Source organism: Oncorhynchus masou, chromosome 18, assembly GCF_036934945.1.
Source record: "Oncorhynchus masou masou isolate Uvic2021 chromosome 18, UVic_Omas_1.1, whole genome shotgun sequence".
Classification (NCBI taxonomy): Eukaryota; Metazoa; Chordata; class Actinopteri; order Salmoniformes; family Salmonidae; genus Oncorhynchus; species Oncorhynchus masou.
The window spans coordinates 23,765,456-23,781,019 of NC_088229.1; the positions used below are offsets into that span (position 1 = coordinate 23,765,456).

Below are 15,564 nucleotides of genomic sequence, written 5' to 3' on the forward strand. Positions count from 1 at the left end.
TGAGCCTGCCTGGCAGGGTTGGTCCTGCAAAGTCAAAGCCCCCTGATGGGAGAGGATAATATGCAAGGAAATTCTCAAAGCTGCTAATTTGAACCTTTGACGACCTTTTACCTAGCAGATGGGGATTCCGGTGGGGTGCCCCCACCCAGGTAGTGGCAGCGCTGGCATGAAGAGCTGCACTAACCCATGGGGAGGGGGCATATTATTGTGGCCCTGGTAGCACAAAATAATCAAAAGGTCTGACTGCACAGAGTTGCTTGGAAATTGGTCACAATGGGGAACCAGCATGTGTGTGTGTTTCAGAGGAAGGGGGTGTATCTGATCTCCATCACCTAGGACTTAACAATAGTTAATGAAATCTCCTTAATTTTTTGCAAAATTTTGCATGCCTTCTCAAACAGCTGCAACTGTATATGCATTCGTAAAACAAGTCCTTTCTTGAGTTGGGCTCAGGGATGGAACAATATTTGAGCGTCTGAGCTTATGGTAGTTTATGGGGAAAAGGGGTTGAGTGTGTGTGTATGAATGTGTGTGTGTATATATTCCACATCTGTTGCTGGGGGGTAATGATGTTAGGGATAATATAGGATGAATCACAATAAATGTGTGGTAAAATAATAATTACTTATCAAAAATATTATTTTTGTAATGGCAATCCTGGTTATAGGTAATAATCCTTTGCATAAACAGACTACATTATTACGCATATTATTTGTTAATTATGGGAATTAAGATACGCAAGGACTTTTAATATACAGTGCATTTCGGAAAGTATTCAGACCCATTGACTTTTTCCACATTTGTTACGTTACAGCCTTATTCAAATTGCTTTGTTTTAGCAATCTACACACAATACCCCATAATGACGAAGCAAAAACCGTTTAGACATTTTTGCAAATGTATAAAAAAATCCAAAACTGAAATCTCACATTTGCATAAGTATTCAAACCCTTTACTCAGTACTTTGTTGAAGCACCGTTGGCAGTGATTTACAGCGAGTCGTTTTGGGTATGGCGCTACAAGCTTGGCACACTTGTATTTGGGGAGTTTCTCCCATTCTTTTCAAGTTCTGTCAGGTTAGATGAGGAGTGTCGCTGCACCACTATTTTCAGGCCTCTACAGAGATGTTCGACCGCATTCAAGTCCGGGCTCTGGCTGGGCCACTCAAGGACATTCAGAGACTTGCTCTGAAGCCACTCCTATGTTGTCTTGGCTGTGTGCTTCGGGTCATTGTCCTATTGGAAGTTAACCTTTGCCTCAGTCTGAGGTCCTGAAAGCTTTACCCTTTACTGGGGCGGCAGGGTAGCCTAGTGGTTAGAGCGTTGGACTAGTAACCGGAAGGTTGCAAGTTCAAACCCCCGAGCTGACAAGGTACAAATCTGTCGTTCTGCCCCTGAACAGGCACTTAACCCACTGTTCCTAGGCCGTCATTGAAAATAAGAATTTGTTCTTAACTGACTTGCCTGGTTAAATAAAGGTAAAATAAATAAAATAAAAGCTCCGGAGCAGGTTTTCATCAAGGATCTTGATGTACTTTGCTCCATTCATCTTTCCCCTCGATCCTGACTAGTCTCCCCGTCCCTGCCTCTGAAAAACATCCACACAGCATGATGCTGCCACCACCATGCTTTACCGTAGGTATGGTGCCAGGTTTCCTCCAGACGTGACGCTTGACATTCAGGCCAAAGAGTTTAATCTTGGTTACATCAGACCAGAGAATCTTGTTTCTCATGGACTGAGAGTCCTTTAGATGCCTTTTGGCAAACTCTGAGCATGCTGTCATGTGCCTTTTACTGAGGAGTGGCTTCCGTCTGGCCAGTCTACGAAAAATACCTGATTGGTTGAGTGCTGCAGAGATGGTTGTCCTTCTGGAAGGTTCTTCTCCACAGAGGAACTCTGCAGCTCTGTCAGAGTGACCATCAGGTTTTTGGTCAGGTCCCTGACCAAGGCCCTTCTCCCCCGATTGCTCAGTTTGGGCAGGCGGCCAGTTCTCGGAAGAGTCTTGGTGGTTCCAAACTTATTCCATTTAAGATTTATGGAGGCCACTTTGTTCTTGGGGTCCTTCAATGCTGCAGACATTTTTTGATACCCTTCCCCAAATCTGTGCCTCGACACAATCCTGTCTCGGAGGTCTACGGACAATTCCTTTGACCTCATGTCTTGGTTTTTGCTCTGACATGCACTGTCAACTGTGGGACCTTATATAGACAGGTGTGTGCCTTTCCAAATCATGTCCAATCAATTTAATTTACCACAGGTGGACTCCAATCAAGTCCGAGTCTCATAGTGAAGGGTCTGTAAGTTATGTAAATAAGGTATTTCTGTTTTTTACTTCTAATAAATTTGCTAACAATTCTACAAACTTGTTTTGGCTTTGTCATTATGGGGTGTTGTGTGTAGATTGATGAGGATTCTTTTTTTAATCCATTTCAGAATAAGACTGTAACGTAACAAATTGTGGAAAAAGTCAAGGGTTCAGAATACTTTTGAAGGCACTGTTTATACAGAACCAGTTAAAAGTTTGGACACACCTACTCATTCAAGGTTTATTCTTTATTTTTACTATTTTCTACATTGTAAAATAATAGTGAAGACATCAAAACTATGAAATAACACATACAGAATCATGTTGTAACCAAAAAAGTGCTATAATATATCAAAATATATTTGAGATACTTCAACTTTGCACACGCTTGGCATTCACTCAACCAGCTTCATGAGGTATTCACCTGGAATGCATTTCAATTAACAGGTGTTCTTTGTTAAAAGTTCATTTGTGTTATTTCTTTTTGTTTGAGCCACTCAGTTGTGTTGTGACAAGGTAGGGATGGTATACAGAAGATGGCCCTATTTGGTAAAAGACCAAGTCCATATTATGGCAAGAACAGTTTAAATAAGCAAAGAGACACGACAGTCCATCATTACTTTAAGACATGAAGGTCAGACAATTAAGACATGAAGGTCAGACATTTCAAGAATTTCTTCAAGTGCAGTCACAAAAACCATCAAGCACTGAAACTGGCTCTCATGAGGACCACCACAGGAAAGGAAGACCCAGAGTTACCTCTGCTGCAGAGAATAAGTTAATTAGAGTTACCAGCCTCAGAAAATGCAGCCCAAAGAAATGCTTCACAGAGACACATCTCAACATCAAATGTTCAGAAGAGAATGCGCGAATCAGGTCTTCATGGTCGAATTGCTGCAAAGAAACCATTACTAAAAGACACCAATAAGAAGAAGAGACTTGCTTGGGCAAAGAAACACGAGCAATGGACATTAGACCGGTGAAGATCTGTCCTTTGTTCTGATGAGTCCAAATTTGAGATTTTTGGTTCCAACCGCCATGTCTTTGTGAGACACAGAGCAGGTGAACGGATGATCTCCGCATGTGTGGTTCCCACCGTGAAGCATGGAGGAGGTGGTGTGATGGTGTGGGGGTGTGTTGCTGGTGACTCTGTCTGTGATTTATTTAGAATTCAAAAGCACACTTGGCTACCACCAGCATGACTACCACAGCATTCTGCAGCGATACACCATCCCATCTGGTTTGCACTTAGTGGGACTATAATTTGTTTTTCAACAGGACAATGACCCAAGACACCTCAAGGCTGTGTAAGGGCTATTTGACCAAGAAGGAGATGGATGGAGTGATGTATCAGATGACCTGGCCTCCACAAGAATCTAAAATATAAAATATATTTGGATTTGTTTAACACTTTCTTGGTTACTACATAGTTTTGATGTCTTCACTATTATTGTACAATGTAGAAAATAGCACAAATAAAGAAAAACCCTTGAATGAGTATGTGTGTCCAAACCTTTGATTGGTACTGTATATGTATATGTATATATATATTACATTACACACACACGCACACACACACACACACACACACACACACACACACACACACACACACACACACACACACACATACATACATACAGTTGAAGTCGGAAGTTTCCATACACCTTAGCCAAATACATTTAAACTGACAGAGTTGGTGTAACTGAGTCAGGTTTGTAGGCCTCCTTGTTCGCACACGCTTTTTCAGTTCTGCCCACACATTTTTCATAGGATTGAGGTCAAGCTTTAACTTCCTGACTGATGTCTTGAGATCTTGAGATGTTGAGATGTTGCTTCAATATAACTTGGACAAAACAGAGATACTTGTTCTAGGTCCCAAGAAACAAAGAGATCTTCTGTTGAATCTGACAATTAATCTTAATGGTTGTACAGTCGTCTCAAATAAAACTGTGAAGGACCTCGGCGTTACTCTGGACCCTGATCTCTCTTTTGAAGAACATATCAAGACCATTTCAAGGACAGCTTTTTTCCATCTACGTAACATTGCAAAAATCAGAAACTTTCTGTCCAAAAATTATGCAGAAAAATTAATCCATGCTTTTGTCACTTGTAGGTTAGACTACTGCAATGCTCTACTTTCCGGCTACCCGGACAAAGCACTAAATAAATTTCAGGTAGTGCGAAATACGGCTGCTAGAATCCTGACTAGAACCAAAATATTTGATCATATTACTCCAGTGCTAGCCTCCCTACACTGGCTTCCTGTTACATAGGCTTGCGCCTAGCTATCTCTCTGATTTGGTCCTGCCGTACATACCTACACGTACGCTACGGTCACAAGACGCAGGCCTCCTAATTGTCCCTAGAATTCATAAGCAAACAGCTGGAGGCAGGGCTTTCTCCTATAGAGCTCCATTTTTATGGAACGGTCTGCCTACCCATGTCAGAGACACAAACTCGGTCTCAACCTTTAAGTCTTTACTGAAGACTCATCTCTTCAGTGAGTCATATGATTGAGTGTAGTCTGGCCCAGGAGTGGGAAGGTGAAAGGAAAGGCTCTGGAGCAACGAACCGCCCTTGCTGTCTCTGCCTGGCCGGTTCCCCTCTTTCCACTGGGATTCTCTGCCTCAAACCCTATTACAGGGGCTGAGTCACTGGCTTACTGGGGCTCTCTCATGCCGTCCCTGGAAGGGGTGCGTCACCTGAGTGGGTTGATTCACTGATGTGGTCATCCTGTCTGGGTTGGCGCCCCCCTTGGGTTGTGCCATGGCGAAGATCTTTGTGGGCTATACTCAGCCTTGTCTCAGGATGGTAAGTTGGTGGTTGAAGATATCCCTCTAGTGGTGTGGGGGCTGTGCTTTGGCAAAGTGGGTGGGGTTATATCCTTCCTGTTTGGCCCTGTCCGGGGGTGTCCTCGGATGGGGCCACAGTGTCTCCTGACCCCTCCTGTCTCAGCCTCCAGTATTTATGCTGCAGTAGTTTATGTGTCGGGGGCTAGGGTCAGTTTGTTATATCTGGAGTACTTCTCCTGTCCAATTCGGTGTCCTGTTTGAATCTAAGTGTGCTAATTCTCTCCTAATTCTCTCCTTCTCTCTCTCTTTCTCTCTCTCGGAGGACCTGAGCCCTAGAACCATGCCCCAGGACTACCTGACATGATGACTCCTTGCTGTCCCCAGTCCACCTGGCCGTGCTGCTGCTCCAGTTTCAACTGTTCTGGCTTATTATTATTCAACCATGCTGGTCATTTATGAACATTTGAACATCTTGGCCATGCTCTGTTATAATCTCCACCCGGCACAGCCAGAAGAGGACTGGCCACCCCACATAGCCTGATTCCTCTCTAGGTTTCTTCCTCGGTTTTGGCCTTTCTAGGGAGTTTTTCCTAGCCACCTGCATTGCTTGCTGTTTGGGGTTTCAGGCTGGGTTTCTGTACAGCACTTTGAGATATCAGCTGATGTACGAAGGGCTATATAAATAAATTTGATTTGATTTGATGTTGATATATCCACATCATTTTCCTGCCTCATGATGCCATCTATTTTGTGAAGTTCACCAGTCCCTCCTACAGCAAAGCACCCCCACAACATGATGCTGCCACCCCCGTGCTTCACGGTTGGGATGGTGTTCTCCGGCTTGCAAGCATCCACCTTTTTCCTTCAAACTTAATGATGGTCATTATGGTCAAACAGTTCTATTTTTGTTTCATCAGACCAGAGGTAATTTCTCCAAAAAGTATGATCTTTGTCCCCATGTGCAGTTGCAAACTGTAGTCTGGACTTTTTTAATGGCGGTTTTGGAGCAGTGCCTTCTTCCTTGCTTAGTCAGGACTTTCAGGTTATGTCGATATCGGACTCATTTTTACTGTGGATATAGATACTTTTGTAACTATTTCCTCCAGCATCTCACAAGGTCCTTTGATGTTGTTCTGGGATTGATTTGCACTTTTTGCACCAAAGTACGTTCATCTCTAGGAGACAGAACGCGTCTCCTTCCTGAGCGGTATGACGACTGCGTGGACCCATGGTGTTTAAACTTGCGTAGTATTGTTTGTACAGATGAACGTGATACCTTTAGGCATTTGGAAATTGCTCCCAAGGATGAATGAGACTTGTGAAGGTCTACATTTGTTTCTGAGGTCTTGGCAGATTTCTTTTGATTTTCCCATGATGTCAAGCAAAGAGGCACTGAGTTTGAAGGTAGGCCTTGAAATACATCCACAGGTACACCTCCAATTCCCTCAAATGATATCAATTAGCCTAACATAAGCTTCTAAAGCCATTACATCTGCAAACAATTGTTGGAAAAATTACTTGTGTCATGCATAAAGTAGATGTCCTAACCAAATTGCCAAAACTATAGTTTGTTAACAAGAAATTTGTGGAGTGGTTGAAAAACAAGTTTTAATGACTCCAATCTAAGTGTACGTAAACTTCCGACTTCAACTGTATATATATAGTTGGGATAGTCATAGAGCAGTTACAAAAATATGTAAAAGTAGTGGCCCCAGCCGACTTGTAAGTCGCTTTGGACAAAAGCGTCTGCTAAATGGGATATATTTTTATTTATTTATATATTTAAAAAAAATATATGGGAGATGATGCAGACAACTACATTGATGGAAGCTACAATCTATCTGCAATATTAAAGCTGATCAATATCAAAAGGTAATCACAGCTGCTCTTGAAAGCCTGACAGAATGTCATCATGGATGTCATGGAAGATTTCTGTAGAGATGAGACTGTACAGTATATGTGCTTGTGTAGCGGACGTACTGTAACATTGCTTGCTTAACGAGAACCACTTCCTCCTAATTCGTTCAAACACAGGACCTCTGCCTTTTAACTGCCCCACTGAAGCGTAATACAAGTCGCGCCACAGGGAAAGCTAGGGAAAGCTAGGGAATGCTAGGGAAAGCTAGCTATTCGGGGACACAAGTGGGGACACTTCAGACCGAAGAGTGAGTTTCACACATCCCCATGTGCTACATTCACCCCTCAAACTTACTTCACAGAGACCCCAGTGTTGAGCTGAGCGCAACTGCAGATCCAGGTCGCGGCACAATCTGTAATGGATGTCACGTTGCTTGCTTAGCGATTACCACTTCTGATTCAGCTCACACAGAGACTCGAACCCAGGACCTCTGTCTTGCTAGCACACTTGACTGTCGTCCCGAAGCGTCTTACCAGTCCGGCCATGCAAAAAGCTAGCTATTCTGTGACAAAAGTAGGAACACTTCAGGCTGAGGGTTGAGTTTCACACATCCCCATCGGATACATTTACTTGTTTTGGAAATTCCAAAACTCATACTGTATGGAACGTCTAGGAATGTTCTGATTTAAAAAGGCAGTTCGATGGTGTTCTTAAAGCGTCAAATCAGTAGTTGAGACAATAACAAAGTGGGCTCCCCACCCCTATTTTGGTAAAAAGCTGAGGGATGGGGTGGGAGAAATGTAACCACTCTCAAATTCAAAGAGGAAGCTATTGTTGCAAGGACAGACCATCAATGACATTACAATTACTGATATAACCATGTTTTGAGGCTGTTTGTTTACATTTATTTTGTTTACAAAAATAGGAGTAAAACAAGCTTATATTTTGGGTTCTGATGGGGTAAGACAGTTAAACTTAGCTCATGAGGCATTTATAAATTATATTCTTCAATAATCAATGGGTACATATCTTTCCCCTTTAAAGGAAAGATGTCCAGACCTGCACAGCACAGTCCTGTATGAAGAGGCATCCTCAGGGACCCTGCAGAGTGTTTAAAGACTCTGCAGGGCCAGAGTGCAGTCCTGGTGCCACACAGGCAGCTCAAGCTCCATCATGCAGTGGCTGATCCACGCCTTCTCCTCTACTGTCTAGAGCCCTTTCTGGTGGGCCACGTACACCATGAAGGACATGTCGATGTTCACGCCTCCCCGTGGAGCAGCACAGTCAGCACTTTCTGCAAAGAAGGTCAAGTTATACTGCATGCATATTTGCCCAATTGTCTCCACTTGTCAAAACTATATCTGAGCATTCATACCTTCCCTGATGCCGTTTTCTCCATCCTTTCATATCCCTTCCATGTTAACTCAGTGATAAACGTTTTACCATTCGTAGCTCAGGGCTGACTAGGTGGCCAAAGTCCACCAGTCTGTCCAGGTCATCTTCCCACAGGTTGGGAGCCAACTCCTCTAGCATGGTTTCTATGGCAATCTGTGGGGATATAGTGGCAGCATCCTCCATGTCACAGCAGCCACTGGTCTTCTGGTCACAGGACTGGAAGCTGGAGTCCAGCAAGTCCCCACCTTCAGTCTCTAGGAGTTCAAACAGGCCCCTGTGTATCATCAGGGCCACCTAGAACACAAAAGATGATGGACATAGCTGATTTATTAGCTCCATACAGAGTTTGGAAACACAATGTAAGTAAGACACTACCAATGGGATGGTTTAGGCTTGTAAAAAGTGTTTGTTCATTAATAATGGTGATTAGTAAAGAGTGTAATAGACATGTAATAGAGAGCAGACAAATACAACCACATTTTACTGTTAAGTGATGCTTGTCCCGTTGTCCAGATAGGTCTCGAAATGCACAGAACAGTGTTCAGTCGTTTTAGAAAGATGATATGCTCAGTTTGTAATGCTGACACATATTCAACCCACATACATATTGTGAGGAGTACATTTTACATTTCTGCCATCCCAATAGAAACCTGCCTGTGAGGAACAGTCTAAAAACATATCGACCGGGGATGTAACTCCCCAGCTTGTTCTTTCCATTGACAAAGTTGACTCCAGTTTTAGCCCCCACACTGGCATCAATGTAGAAGAGCAGGGTGGTCGGGACACGGATATAAGGGGTTGTTCTCCGGTAGAAAGAAACAGCTAGGCCCACCACATCCAGGCACACCCCTGCTCCAATAGCAATGAGGGGCTCAGAGCGCCCGTCTATGCCAAACTTGTGGACCTCCTCCAGAATCCTGGAGGAGGGATATGTTTCATATTGCGTCAGACAACAACAATGACGAATACGCTGATTCGGTGTGCGAGTTCATTAGAACGTGCGTTGAAGATGTCGTTCCCATAGCAACGATTAAAACATTCCCAAACCAGAAACCGTGGATTGATGGCAGCAATCACGTGAAACTGAAAGTGCGAACCACTGCTTTTAATCAGGGCAAGGTGACCGGAAACATGACCGAATACAAACAGTGCAGCTATTCCCTCCGCAAGGCAATCAAACAAGCTAAGCGTCAGTATAGAGACAAAGTAGAATCTCAATTCAACGGCTCAGACACAAGAGGTATGTGGCAGTGTCTACAGTCAATCACGGATTACAAAAAGAAAACCAGCCCCGTCACGGACCAGGATGTCTTGCTCCCAGGCAGACTAAATAACCTTTTTGCCCGCTTTGAGGACAATACAGTGCCACTGACACGGCCTGCAACGAAAACATGCGGACTCTCCTTCACTGCAGCCGAGGTGAGTAAAACATTTAAACGTGTTAACCCTCGCAAGGCTGCAGGCCCAGACGGCATCCCCAGCCGCGCCCTCAGAGCATGCACAGACCAGCTGGCTGGTGTGTTTACGGACATATTCAATCAATCCCTATCCCAGTCTGCTGTTCCCACATGCTTCAAGAGGGCCACCATTGTTCCTGTTCCCAAGAAAGCTAAGGTAACTGAGCTAAACGACTACCGCCCCATAGCACTCACTTCCGTCATCATGAAGTGCTTTGAGAGACTAGTCAAGGACCATATCACCTCCACCCTACCTGACACCCTAGACCCACTCCAATTTGCTTAACGCCCAAATTGGTCCACAGACAATGCAATCTCAACCACATTGCACACTGCCCTAACCCATCTGGACAAGAGGAATACCTATGTGAGAATGCTGTTCATCGACTACAGCTCGGCATTTAACACCATAGTACCCTCCAAGCTTGTCATCAAGCTCGAGACCCTGGGTCTCGACCCCGCCCTGTGCAACTGGGTACTGGACTTCCTGACGGGGCGCCCCCAGGTGGTGAGGGTAGGCAACAACATCTCCACCCCGCTGATCCTCAACACTGGGGCCCCACAAGGGTGCGTTCTGAGCCCTCTCCTGTACTCCCTGTTCACCCACGACTGTGTGGCCACACACGCCTCCAACTCAATCATCAAGTTTGCGGACAACACAACAGCGGTAGGCTTGATTACCAACAACGACGAGATGGCCTACAGGGAGGAGGTGAGGGCCCTCGGAGTGTGGTGTCAGGAAAATAACCTCACACTCAACGTCAACAAAACTAAGGAGATGATTGTGGACTTCAGGAAACAGCAGAGGGAACAACCCCCCTATCCACATCGATGGAACAGTAGTGGATAGGGTAGTAAGTTTTAAGTTCCTCGGCATACACATCACAGACAAACTGAATTGGTCCACCCACACAGACAGCATCATGAAGAAGGCGCAGCAGCGCCTCTTCAACCTCAGGAGGCTGAAGAAATTCGGCTTGTCACCAAAAGCACTCACAAACTTCTACAGATGCACAAATGAAAGCATCCTGGCGGGCTGTATCACCGCCTGGTACGGCAACTGCTCCGTCCACAACCGTAAGGCTCTCCAGAGGGTAGAGAGGTCTGCACAACGCATCACCGGGGGCAAACTACCTGCCCTCCAGGACACCTACACCACCGATGTTACAGGAAGGCCATAAAGATCATCAAGGACAACAACCACCCGAGCCACTGCCTGTTCACCTCGCTATCATCCAGAAGGCGAGGTCAGTACAGGTGCATCAAAGCTGGGACCGAGAGACTGAAAAACAGCTTCTATCTCAAGGCCATCAGACTGTTAAATAGCCACCACTAACATTGAGTGGCTGCTGCCAACACACTGACTCAACTCCAGCCACTTTAATAATGGGAATTGATGGGAAATTATGTAAAATATATCACTAGCCACTTTAAACAATGCTACCTAATATAATGTTTACAGACCCTACATTATTCATCTCATATGTATATGTATATACTGTACTCTATATCATCTACTGCATCTTTATGCAATACATGTATCACTAGCCACTTTAACTATGCCACTTTGTTTACATACTCATCTCATATGTATATACTGTACTCGATACCATCTACTGTATCTTGCCTATGCTGCTCTGTACCATCACTCATTCATATATCTTGATGTACATATTCTTTATCCCCTTACACTTGTGTGTTTAAGACAGTAGTTTTGGAATTGTTAGTTAGATTATTTGTTGGTTATTACTGCATTGTCGGAACTAGAAGCACAAGCATTTCTCTACACTCGCATTAACATCTGCTAACCATGTGTATGTGACAAATACAATTTGATTTGATTTGGTCACGTGCTCCATGGACTTGTTCTCCTCTGTAGTGGGCAGTGGGAGGATCCTATAGAGAACATTTAATGGACCTGTTCTCCTCTGTAGTGGGCAGTGGGAGGATCCTATAGAGAACATTTAATGGACCTGTTCTCCTCTGTAGTGGGCAGTGGGAGGATCCTATAGAGAACATTTAATGACCTGTTCTCCTCTGTAGTGGGCAGTGGGAGGATCCTATAGAGAACATTTAATGGACCTGTTCTCCTCTGTAGTGGGCAGTGGGAGGATTCTTAGAGAACATTTAATGGACCTGTTCTCCTCTGTAGTGGGCAGTGGGAGGATCCTATAGAGAACATTTAATGACCTGTTCTCCTCTGTAGTGGGCAGTGGGAGGATCCTATAGAGAACATTTAATGGACCTGTTCTCCTCTGTAGTGGGCAGTGGGAGGATCCTATAGAGAACATTTAATGGACCTGTTCTCCTCTGTAGTGGGCAGTGGGAGGATCCTATGGGAGGATCCTATAAGAGAACATTTAATGGACCTGTTCTCCTCTGTAGTGGGCAGAACATTTAATGGACCTGGGAGGATCCTATAGAGAACATTTAATGGACCTGTTCTCCTCTGTAGTGGGCAGTGGGAGGATCCTATAGAGAACATTTAATGGACCTGTTCTCCTCTGTAGTGGGCAGTGGGAGGATCCTATAGAGAACATTTAATGGACCTGTTCTCCTCTGTAGTGGGCAGTGGAAGGATCCTATAGAGAACATTTAATGGACCTGTTCTCCTCTGTAGTGGGCAGTGGGAGGATCCTATAGAGAACATTTAATGGACCTGTTCTCCTCTGTAGTGGGCAGTGGGAGGATCCTATAGAGAACATTTAATGGACCTGTTCTCCTCTGTAGTGGGCAGTGGAAGGATCCTATAGAGAACATTTAATGGACCTGTTCTCCTCTGTAGTGGGCAGTGGGAGGATCCTATAGAGAACATTTAATGACCTGTTCTCCTCTGTAGTGGGCAGTGGAAGGATCCTATAGAGAACATTTAATGACCTGTTCTCCTCTGTAGTGGGCAGTGGGAGGATCCTATAGAGAACATTTAATGACCTGTTCTCCTCTGTAGTGGGCAGTGGGAGGATCCTATAGAGAACATTTAATGGACCTGTTCTCCTCTGTAGTGGGCAGTGGGAGGATCCTATAGAGAACATTTAATGGACCTGTTCTCCTCTGTAGTGGGCAGTGGGAGGATCCTATAGAGAACATTTAATGACCTGTTCTCCTCTGTAGTGGGCAGTGGGAGGATCCTATAGAGAACATTTAATGGACCTGTTCTCCTCTGTAGTGGGCAGTGGGAGGATCCTATAGAGAACATTTCTGGCATCAAAGAACCTGGTGACCTGGGAGCCATAGAGCTGATTGACTGTCTCATCAATGACAATGAAGCCGTTGATGTGCTTGGTGTTGCTTCTGATGGCCTTGAGCTCCTCCTGGTCTTCTATATGACCACACAGCAGTGGGTCGTTCCCATCATCCAGCAGGTTGTGGCATTGGATCACTCTGTAGGTGAACACATTGGAGCTGACCACTGTCCAGGACATATTGAGATGCTCTGGATGCTGAGGAGCCAGCAGAAATGGTAAGTGATCACAACAACAGTGAGTGGCACGTCTGAATGGTAATAGAATTGCCATCAGTTACAACCCATGGATTTATAAAGCTTTACTATTTTTGCCAGGCTTGTCTATAAATACTTAACATCTCAAATCTTTAATAATGAAAACAATATTATGAAAATTACACCATCAACAAGAGCAGTAGTTGGGATGCAAAGTGTACAGACAAAATTGAAAGTGTTAAACAGCGTTTCCAGTATCCTGGTCTACTGTACACCTACAGAACCTGAAATGCTGAAATGGCAGCTGCACCCAAAATAGAAAGAGATTCTGTCTTCCAGTAAATAAGTCACCGCTCTACAAAAAACACTGCTGACCCACATTTAGTCAACAGAAAATGATGCATCTCATAAGATTGAAATAGGTCCTGTTCTAAAATAACAAATATAGTTTAAATGAACACTAATCAAATGTATTACATAATGTATTGTTTCCTAAGATTTGGAAACAGATGTATACTGCCCTTTTTTACACTGCTGTTCAGCAAGATCATCATTTTGACATGCTTATGACTAGATGTGATAAATCCTTCAATTTGTTCCACAAGAAAAAGACAACATGTAAATGATACTCACATTTTAGCAGCTGACAACCATCCCTCCTGAGACTGTGCACCAGTCTGTCTGTTCCATGCCCAGTTCACTTGCAACAGACTGAACTCTGTTTATGGCTCATACCACTGTCAGACTTGTCGTGTCAGTGCAAGCCCTCATTTACTGAATGGGACACAGTTGGCTCTGTCATTTTGGAAGGATATGTACTGCATCCCAATTCTCCACCTTTCTCCTGTAGTGTGCACTCAGTTACTCCTCCCTCTGTATTTGTATTTTATTGCCAAGGCAACTACTACTCTTGTTGGGGTCCAGCAATACTAAGGCAATTTACATACAGTTAAAACATGCTGAACGGGTGACATGTCTGGTGAGTATGTAGGCCATGGAAGAACTGGGACACTTTCAGCTTCCAGAAATTGTGTAAAGATCCTTGTGACATGGGGCCGTGCATTGTCATGTGGAAACGTGAGGTGATGGCGGCAGATTGATGGTTCGACAATGGGCCTCAAGATCTCATCACAGTATCTCTGTGCATTGAAAATGTCATCAATAAAATCCAATTGTGTTAGTCGTCCGTAGTTTACGCCTGCCCATACCGTATCCCCACCGCCAGAATGTGGCACTCAGTTCATAACAATGAAATCAGCAAACCGCTCGCCCTGCGGTCGTAAGGCTGGTTGGACATACTGCCAAATTCTCTAAAACGATGGCTTATGGTAGAGAAATGAACATTAAATTATGTGGCAACAGCTCTGGTGGACATTCCTGCAGTCAGCATGCCAATTGCATGGGTCGTCAAAACTTGAGACATCCGTGGCATCGTGTTGTGTGACAAAACAGCATATTTTAGAGTGGCCTGTCATTGTCCCCAGCACAAGGTGCACCTGTGTAATGACCAAACCTTTTAATCAGCTTCTTGATATGCCACACCTGTCAGGTGGATAGATAGAGACCGTTTCTAACAGGGATCTAAAAACATTTGTACACACAATTTGAGATAAGCTTTTTGTGCGCATGGAACATTCTGGGATCTTTTATTTCAGCTCATGAAACAAGGGACCAACACTTTACATGTTGAGTTTTTAATTTTTGTTCAGTGTCATTTGTATGGGGTATGGTGGCCATTGGGCTCAACTGACCCCAAGGTAAACATGTTTAATACATGTTTTTTTTTTTACATGTCTGGTGCTCTCTAATGTGTAGATAGGCCACTAGGAGTAAACAAATAACGGACTGCACTCTGGTAAAAGGGTGATGACAGACACAGAAGCCCAGTCTCAGAGTTTAATGATGAAACAGAGCATACATGTGCTATTTGGTCAAAAACTGACAAATATCCCTGCAAATGGAAATGGTCCGATCTCCACGAAAGCCAACCAAACTGAGAAATCCGTTTAGTTTTTATACTAACAAGTGGTTGCCATGGTGAATAATTCAATAATAATTGGTAGAACACATGAAAGGAAACAAAGAGTTTACCAGAATCTCTAAATTAAAATTCTGGTAGATCAATAAAATGTCATTGTAGATCTAATTAAATTTAAAGGACACTAAATTAATATCTAAGGGGGTTTTATACAATTTTGACTACATTAGTCCACGCCGCTACAAGGATGCACTTTCATGCTAGCTTTAGGACCTTATATTGTAGCTTAGAGACCCCAAATGATGTATAAAACAATCTTAAAACGATCTACTTTAGT

The 15,564-nt window shown here is 43.9% G+C and overlaps 1 pseudogene; it reads right to left on the bottom strand.

Annotated features, from left to right (window-relative positions):
• Nucleotides 1-7,856: 7,856 nt before the first annotated feature.
• Nucleotides 7,857-13,232, bottom strand: LOC135503657 (2-epi-5-epi-valiolone synthase-like; annotated as a pseudogene).
• Nucleotides 13,233-15,564: the final 2,332 nt, after the last annotated feature.